A 9,593-nucleotide genomic window follows, 5' to 3' on the forward strand; every position below is an offset into this window, starting at 1 on the left:
ATATGTGTAGTCTGTCCCCTAAATTCATTGGAGGAGATGTGTCTGGATCCATACAGGGGGATGCTAGATCCCACTGTGTAGCCCCCATGCATCCATGAAAGGACTAACACATCTCACATGTTCTACATGCCTGCTACATCACTGTAGTATACATAGCACATGCTGGAGAGAAGTATGTAACACACAGTACGTACACCATACATGAAACAGGCTCCCCATACATGTGAAGCACACATCTGCTGTGACACAGCATGTGCAGGTTACAAGATAGTATGCAGAACAAGGCAATCATAACAGGTGTCAGGCAACTGTCTGTACTGGACACATGGTATTTGTAGATGGGTCATCTGTGTCACCACAGCTTGTAGATGTGAGTTTGCAAAACCCTGGTGACACTTACCAAGGGTAGCAGACCTGTTCACAAATTAGGGATGCACGAGTACGCTGAATGCTGCCATTGTCCTTGTTAGCCTGTAATACACCTATCAGCCTATGGAGCCATGTACTTATAGTGCTGTATCTTGCTGAAGACATTTCTGCTGTGCTGACATGCCATCTTCTGCTGCTTTATTGCTGCTGTGTATCCATTGGTTACCGCAACAGATGCCTTAAACCTAAACATGTCTGTGACACACCTGTTATCATGTAATTATACAGCCATTACTACATCAGGTACACTAGTGTCATACTCATGACAGATGGCAGCATATTGTATCTGTCAGTATCCACTTCAAGTGGCATAGCAAAACAACAATGCATTACACAAGTACATGTTAAGTAATCTAGTCACCCTATGCATCAGACACATGTCTGCATTGATGTCAAGGATGACAAGGATGTGGCACAGTTATCATCACTTGCACAGGGTGTTGTGTGGGGGTGCAGGTGGCCTAGGCTGACCCAAAAGGTTGACAGCATGTGTGTAAGTCAGGAAGGGTAGCAGGTAAGATGACCATGGAAAGATGCCGTCTGTATGTGTAGGTGACCTGCATTTGAGAGTAGTGTGAGTGTATGTGTGTACACAGTAAAGCTCAGTGCTAGCCCTACATGTGTGTATGTTTGATAGCTTTGGACCGTACATGGTAGAGTTGACAGTTCACCGTCTCCGGCCCCAAACACAGGAACTGACTGCCAGGAATTGCACTGACACTTCCATGCCCAACGTCAGAAGTGAAGCTAGTACCTGACTGTGGCTGCTGTCTGCTGAGACCATGTCCCCCATGGGAATGCCTAGGACCATGAGCCGATGGCCTGCCATGTCATGGTGTGGACAGCACACTTCCCTCTGTAGCACTGGATGTACTGCCACTACGGGATCGTGATTGTGTATGACAACGTGGACTCTCAGCAGAAGGGGTTGCTGACCTATGCCCATGAGTCCAACACTCAACTCCAACCACACATTCCAGCACAGACAATATGTGGTCCAAGACAGACACTCTCAGCCAACCTTCTGTACACTGCATCAGTGAACTGATCCAGGGTGTCCCCAGTGCAGTGGAGGCAGTCACGGAAATCAGACTGTGCTGCATCCATATCCCTAAGCATATGGCTAGTGATCCATTCAGAACATGCCTGTGCCTCCATGACAGCCCAAAACATGTGCTGAGTGACTCTTGATGTGACATCTGCAACAGGTGGTGGACAGACAGCAAGCCTCCTACAAGCACCCCTGTCAGTCCGCCTGTGTGGGACCTCACCAGCTCTCTGGCTATGGCCAGTGTCTACACTCATGGGAACTATAGTCGCCACACTTTCCTCTTCAATGTCCCCACTCTGACTGTCCAATATCTGTGACCTCCGGGACTGGATATGTGTGGGCATACTGACTGTGTGTGGTGACAATTGAGTCATAAAAGGGATGTCAATCTCTGGGACAGATTCAGCCCCCCAGCACCCCCACCTATGCCTCTCTGTGGCCAACATTATCATCAGTGTCCAAAGAGATACTGACAGGTTGTGTAGGGGGCAGAGACCAACCACCCCGGTCAACTATAAGAAAGAAAAAGCAGTACATGAATCCCTGCACTATCGTGTATGAAAAATCCACCAATGCTAATAACAAAGACTCACAACTGGATTAGCAAATTTTTCCTCTCTGCTTTTGTCCAAAATAGACTTCCTCAGAACAAAATACACATTCAGCCCAATACCTTTATAACAATCATTTCAAGTAAATCATGACTGATGTAATTTATCTTTTAATTAATATGACACTGTACTTGATAAATCAACACATAAAAACCCAGTATACCTATCTTAACAAATATATTGATATACACATTTCACTGCCTAATTTAATGTCCTTTCAACCTTTTGTGTTTTAAAAGGCATTTTAGAGTAAATGCCTCATTTTAAACCAGGATGCTTATCTTGTCTTAAGTGTCACTGCCAAAGTGTTTCTATTTTTTCAACTACACTCCTGCGATTATCCCCTCTAAGATCCTTATGTACCTGTTCTAGAATATAAAATAAAAGCATTCTACCCTGTTTATACATGAGATTATGTTGAAATAGGGCATTATACTGGCCCTTAACTTTAATAGAATGTAAATGCTCCTTAACAAAACAGGGTCATGCTTACCAGGAGCAGGAACACGGCCTTGGACAATACCTGATGGACCTGTGAAAAGTTGAGGGTTAGGTAATGTCAGTACCAATGCATGTTGCAGCACAACAAGGTAATACATCCATATATCTCACATTTACAGTACCTAATGTGTTACTGGTTGTATTTAGGGTTGCGACCTTTTCAAATGTCCAAAGTGGGACATTTTTTGTACAAACGTCAGATTTTGCAGGCCGAAACATACCCACAGCCAGTACAAAGGGCAGAACTTCACTTTTTTGCCTAAGTAAAAGATTATTCTTGTAGCATTTTAGTTGCTTATTCTGTTTCTTATAACATGTAGGTGTTTCAGATTCAGAATAACTGCTTTATGCAACTATTACGTAAAATATAGGAAATAATTTTGTCCTAAAATCTCAGGACATTTGCCATTTTTACAATTTTTTTGCAGAACACAACTGGCCAAAGAGGGACTGTCCCTCGCAAAGTGGGACAGGTGGTAACCCTAGTTGTATTGATCACATTCTGAGTATGAGTATAACTGAGGTAAATCCCTCCCCCCACAAAAGAACTAAGACCTGACACCCACATAAAAGTATGTGCAGCCTGACACACTGAATGCTACAGTATTACAATGCTGATCACAGTAAACCTACCTTCATGCTCCTCTGCTGTAGAAACTGTGGCTCCCACCTCCACTATGTATGGTGTGATGGATGCCTGGGAGCTGTGTGTGCATAGGTTTGCCAGGAATTCCTCAGTGGCCATGAGTGGCTGTTCCACTGCATGTCCTCCACCAGTGACAGCAAGATCCCTGGCTACATCGGGTCTGTATTACATGATCAAATGATCACAATAGCAATTGCTCTAAAGAGTGAAAATGCAGCACATCGAAACAATTATTGTGGGGTCTGCACCCCCCCTATAAATATATATACTAACTCCGAGATTGCAGTACCGTGAGGAAAGGGCTAATATTCTGTTCAATGTACAGTGCTCCCACAAAAAGTACTTTGGTGTGCTGAATTTTCACTATTGTGATCATTTGATCATGTAATATAGACCTGGCTACATCTGCTTCTCCATTGTGCAGCATTGATAATGTCTGTTGCATGGTGTCAAACCTGCTCATATGTCCTTCTCTGATGGCCCACAACATTCAAATCATGAACAAGGTCTGCCCACAATGCAGTCCACCATTCCCTGTTGTGCCTTCCCATGGACAGTAGGATGTGATGATGTTGCCTTAGTCCTTCCAGTATAATTTCATTTTCCACATCACAGAAGGGTGCATGGCATCTATGATACATGATTCCTGAAAGACAAAAAGAGGAACACATTACAGACTCGCATACGTGGAAGTACACTATGTAGTGATACAGCAGGGACAAAATGGCTGGCACTATCCACTGCTTGCTCGCACATGTCATACTCCAGTGTTCACACAGTGTTCAAACATACTAAGTGTATGGATACAACTGAGATAGTCGCAATATTCGGGTATTCCAGTGTGTGGCATAACAGATACTGCTGTATGATCATACACCCAACATTCAGGTCTACTGTGGTGTCCCCTATGGGCAACCCCCCCAATAATATGTCATAGGAACAGTGCCACACAATTAGCAGTATGCTGTTACAACCACTATAAAGGGACAGTTCATGAAGACTAGTGTGCCACAATGGCAACAGACAATGCACCCTTTGTGTATAGTACATCACAGGTCTAAGACAGGCTTAATGCTGTAATCCCTATTCCTCATACATCCATTCACCCATCTGCATCCTGTTGTACACAAAATAAGTTACATACCTGATAGGGTGCAGTACTCCTCTGTTGATATCTGGTGATAGTAAAGTTTTCACAAAGGCATGGCCTGTGTGAGGAAAGTGTCATACAGACTGGTTCCCCATAGGCAGCTGCTTGCCTTTTAGACATGCTTCTCATCGGCAGGTGATTGCCTTTAAATCAATATGTGGGTCTGAAATGCTAATTGCAGCTAACACAGCTGATTTGCACTATCAGCCAATGAAATGCAACCACTGTACAATATAAGGCCTTTATGTAGATTAGGGCCCATTTCTGATATGTTGTGCTGGACATTACTGGGGTGAGGAGACTACATCATAGAGTGTAGGTCTGTAGCAGATACCTTACCATAGAAATGTGTGCTACAGGCTGCAGGTGCTGCTGCTGGTAATAGACACAGGCAGACAGTGTGAACACTTTGCACGACAACAAGCTGTAGAAGTAACTGCGGGAGCTATGTCAGCCTTGTTGTAGAGGTAAAGCCAGAGTGATGCTACCCTTTACACTCCAAATAAGGCATGTTTGTAAGTTTAGTTTGTTGGCAGCAGTATCACTAACAAAGTACTAAGCAACATGTTTGGTGTGTTTTTGGATAAGATAGGGTATAAATATAAGAATACGTGCACCATTTGGGCAACTGCCAGACCATGTGTTACAATCTGATAGTAATTTGCAGCGTGTATGAGGGTAGGCCTTATTACAAGTAGGGACTTCCAATGTGTATGTTAGATGTGCAGCTATGTATGTAAGATGTGCAGCTATGATAATCTGCACAGTGACTTTGGCAGGATTGTGTTGTGCACTCTTATTTTAGTGACCCTCATTTGCAGTACCTGCAATGAAATTCTGTGTGCATGCATATTAATGCATGATGTGAAACTTTATGCACATATAGTTTTGCTATAGGAATATGTGAAGTGTTCCTACCTGCAGACCTGTGACCTCCATCAGTGAAAAGCAGACATGTTATTTGAAAGGCATTGTGTGGATAAAGCATACATGACTCAATCATTAATTGCTGCCTTCACAATTCTGCAAATTCACTTCTACACACCACTGGCTTTGAACCCAGGACTGTGTATAGCAAAATGCACCATTTGCAAGGCAATTAATAGACTGGGATACTGAGTCACTGCTGCAGCAGGTGTATTTGCAAGATATGTGCACAGATACAGGCTGTGACATACATTTTTTACATCCATCAGTATGTGCATTGCTTTATATGGATGTATGTGTGCATACATGTTGCTGCTGAAGGGCACATTTACCTGCTATCACAGGCCTCATATCCATTCTTATGTCATTGGCTTTCTAGTTGTGTATTATTGCACCAGATTCCAAGGTACACTTCCACTTTTTCCATTACTTTTTAATCATATTTGAGCAGTGGGGTGCAACGTGCATCTCTGAAACACGCTTAATGACTGTATCTGGCAATTACGATGTTTTCTTTAAACCACTTGTTTTAAGTAAAAGTTGTGTGGTGGCCTTTGTATAATGGTGCATTACTGTTCTTCTGCTGGTGGTATACTGCTTCCTTATGTTGATGTACTGTGCATGCGTATGAGATTTGCATTCCCTTGCATACCCAGTACATCAATGCTTTGAAATGGAAGCAATGGAGAAAGTCTCTGTTGCTCCATTTTTTTTGTTTTTTTAGTTAAAAAACTTTAGGGCAGTTTAGGGGTAGGAGAGACAGCATGTAAGAAATACAAGAAATACTAGGGATATCTGGTACATGTGGTTAATTTTAAATAACGTACCTGATTTTCCTAGTATTTTGTCCAAGCTGCCTCTTTGGTATGTCTGTAGTCGGGGCTAAAGATTTTATTTTTTAAGAAATAAATAAAATTTAAACAATATACCAATGGAAAGAAGTCCAGGTGACCTGACCTTTATCCATTGGTATACTGTGGGATTTACAATTGCGCTGGTTGGGCTGGGCAATCAGCATGCACAGTTTTGAATATTAATGGGAAGTCATTGTATAATTACCGTTTTCCTCACTAGTGTGATCTCAGAGTTGGTATAGTTAATTAGAAGGGGGTGCGGAGAACTTGCCCCTGCAAAAAAAGTTTTATTTTTTAAATTTTGAACTTTCACAAGTTTGATCTTATGGTCTTGTGAGTAGACCTGTGTGTGTGTGTGTGACCATAAGACCAAACGTATGGATGTGATGTAGTACACACCTAGGTTGCTGAATCCCAAACATTGCTGCATATTCCATTGCTGATGCGTACTCACTGTTATTGATGCTCTGCATGATTAAATTGATTCTACCCTCTAACTGTGTCACTTTGTAGCAATAATCAGTGTATCAAAGCATTACTTTGTGAGACATTCCATGCCAGATATGACATGTGAGTCTTGTTTGTGGTATTTTTCTTTTTGGGTGGTCCTTGCAATGTGTTTTGTTACTCCTGCTGGTGCATGCTGTTTACTATGTAGTGTCACACATTTGCATATTACACAGTTAGGTGTTATGCATCAGTGTTAGAGTATGACCCCTGACTTTAGGTTATGGTTGTGCTGATATATTCGTATATACAGCATGGGCATAGATTATTTGAGGTACTGGCTATTTTATGGCTATTTCTCATGCTAGTTATCTGTATGATGATATCCTAGCTGTAGAAAGACACCTACTGTTGTGCACACCTGTGTGCCACACACATGACTTTGTGATGAGATGCTTCCACTGTATACATCCAGATGTGATCCTTGCTGAGCTTTGTGCATATGTTCTTACAAGTATATTATATGCTTCTGTTGTGTATAATGTTCAGCATGGACAGCTGATGGTTTATTTCTATTTGCCATGCTCTGCTATTGTAGTAGGGCAACACTATGTAAACATCACTGTTCAATGTGTACATTTGTACATGTGGCTTGTCATGACTCAAATGTGTGTCTCCCGACCTAGGACATATTGGAATACACCCTCTGGATGTGATCACACATCTGAATTTGCTTTCAGCATGCCAAACACATGTTCAGTGGTATTGCTTCAGTGTGCTCTGTTGTATACATCTCTGGAAGGGATTGATATGACTGCATATGGTGCCATTAACCAAGGATACAGTGAATAATCACATAACTGTTTTCAGGGGGATGAAAAGGAATATTTGTTCATCTTTCTTCCTGTTTAAATGCCTGGTTAATGGCTTACCATATCGCAATAGGCATGTACTTAATTAGTAAGATCCCCTCTAGTATTTCACCATGTTGGAAAGCAGAACTCAGGGCACTTTCCTTCCATATTGCTGCATCATGCACACTATTGGGGTGTATTGCCATGATATTAGTAATGAAATCATCTGCAGAAACCACCACCTGTCAATTGAGTAATGGCCAACTCTTTCTATTGATGTAAAATTCAAAATCTGGTACAGCTGGGGGTATGATTGGGACATGGGTGCAGTCTATCGCACCAAGGACACAGAAGATGGCAATGGCATAGAACTTTTGAATGGCAGTACTGTACACCATGGTTGTTGTTGGGAAATTAATATATTCATCTGCCTTGGTGCACATTTCTGCCAGTAACAAGAATGCAAGTGACAGCTGTCTGGGGCAGTACAATGACATCTCCCATATAGCAGTTTTTTTCTTCTGGTACTTCATTACCATGCAGACTGTGAAATAACAGCAAATCTGCCAGGAAACTAAGTGGATGGAGTTTAAATGAAGGGTGACAGGTAGCAAGACAAACAGCTGAAAGGTGATTATTATACTAAAATACCCACATTTTTGAGGTTAGCTTTAATGCTTCTAACAAGCACCATGGCATAAAGATTGAAAGAATATGGGGATAGGGCACTCTTTCTTGGAGCAACATAAGACAAAAAAACACCCAACTATCCTGAAATACAATGAAAAGCCAGTAGAAATATATCTCTGTCGCTCTGTCTCTATATCTCTCTCTCTCTCTGTCTCTCGCTATCTCTCTCTCTCTCTGTCTCTCGCTATCTCTCTCTCTCTCTCTCTCTCTCTCTCTCTTGCTATCTCTCTCTCTCACTTGCTATCTCTCTCTCTCACTTGCTATCTCTCTCTCTCACTTGCTATCTCTTTCTCTCTCTCGCTATCTCTCTCTCTCTCTCTCGCTATCTCTCTCACTATATCTCTCTCTCTCTCACTATATCTCTCTCTCTCACTATATCTCTCTCTCTCTCTTGCTATATCTCTCTCTCTCTCACTATCTCTCTCACACATCTCTCTCTCTCTCTCCTCCTCACTATATCCTCTCTCGTATCTCTCCTCTCTCTGCATCTCACTCTCTCTGCTATATCTCTGTCTCATCCTCTCCTCGCTATCTCTCTCTACGCTCTCCTCACATATCTCTCCTCGCGCCTCTCACTCGCTTATATCTCTCTGCTATGCCCCTCACGCTATATCTCTCTCTCTCGCGCTCTCTCTCATATATCTCTCTCAAGGCCTCTCTCACCGCTATATCTCTCTCTCGGCTCTCTCGCTATATCCCCTTCATATCTCTCTCTTTCACCTCTCTCTCTCCGTGCTAGCTCCTCCTCTCCTCCTCACCATTCTCTCTCTCCTCCTCACCATCTCGCCCTCTCTCTCTCTCGCCATCTCTCCTCCCTCCTCACCATCCTCGCCTCCCTCCTCCTCATCTCTCTCTCTCTCTCTCGCCATCTCTCTCGCCATCTCTCTCTCTCTCTCGCCATCTCTCTCTCTCTCTCGCCATCTCTCTCTCTCTCTCGCCATCTCTCTCTCGCCATCTCTCTCTCTCTCTCTCTCTCTCTCTCTCGCCATCTCTCTCTCTCGCTATCTCTCTCGCTATCTCTCGCTATCTCTCTCTCTCTCTCTCTCGCTATCTCTCTCTCTCTCTTGCTATATCTCTCTCTCTCTCTCGCTATCTCTCTCTCTTGCTATATCTCTCTCTCGCTATCGCTATCTCTGTCTCTCACTATATCTCTCTCCCTCGCTTATCAAGTATCTCTCCTGCCATCTCGGCTGTAGGCCCCTCTCTCGCTATCTCGCTGTATCTCTCTCTCTCGCCATCTCTCTCTCTCTCTCGCCATCTCTCTCTCTCTCTCTCGCCATCTCTCTCTCTCTCTCGCCATCTCTCTCTCGCCATCTCTCTCTCGCCATCTCTCTCTCTCTCGCCATCTCTCTCGCCATCTCTCTCTCTCTCGCGCCATCTCTCGCCATGTCTCTCGCTTATATATTCTCTCTCACATTCTCTCTCTCTCCTCT

This window comes from Protopterus annectens, chromosome 10.part0 (assembly GCF_019279795.1).
Source record: "Protopterus annectens isolate FY-2018-M chromosome 10.part0, PAN1.0, whole genome shotgun sequence".
Classification (NCBI taxonomy): domain Eukaryota; kingdom Metazoa; phylum Chordata; order Ceratodontiformes; family Protopteridae; genus Protopterus; species Protopterus annectens.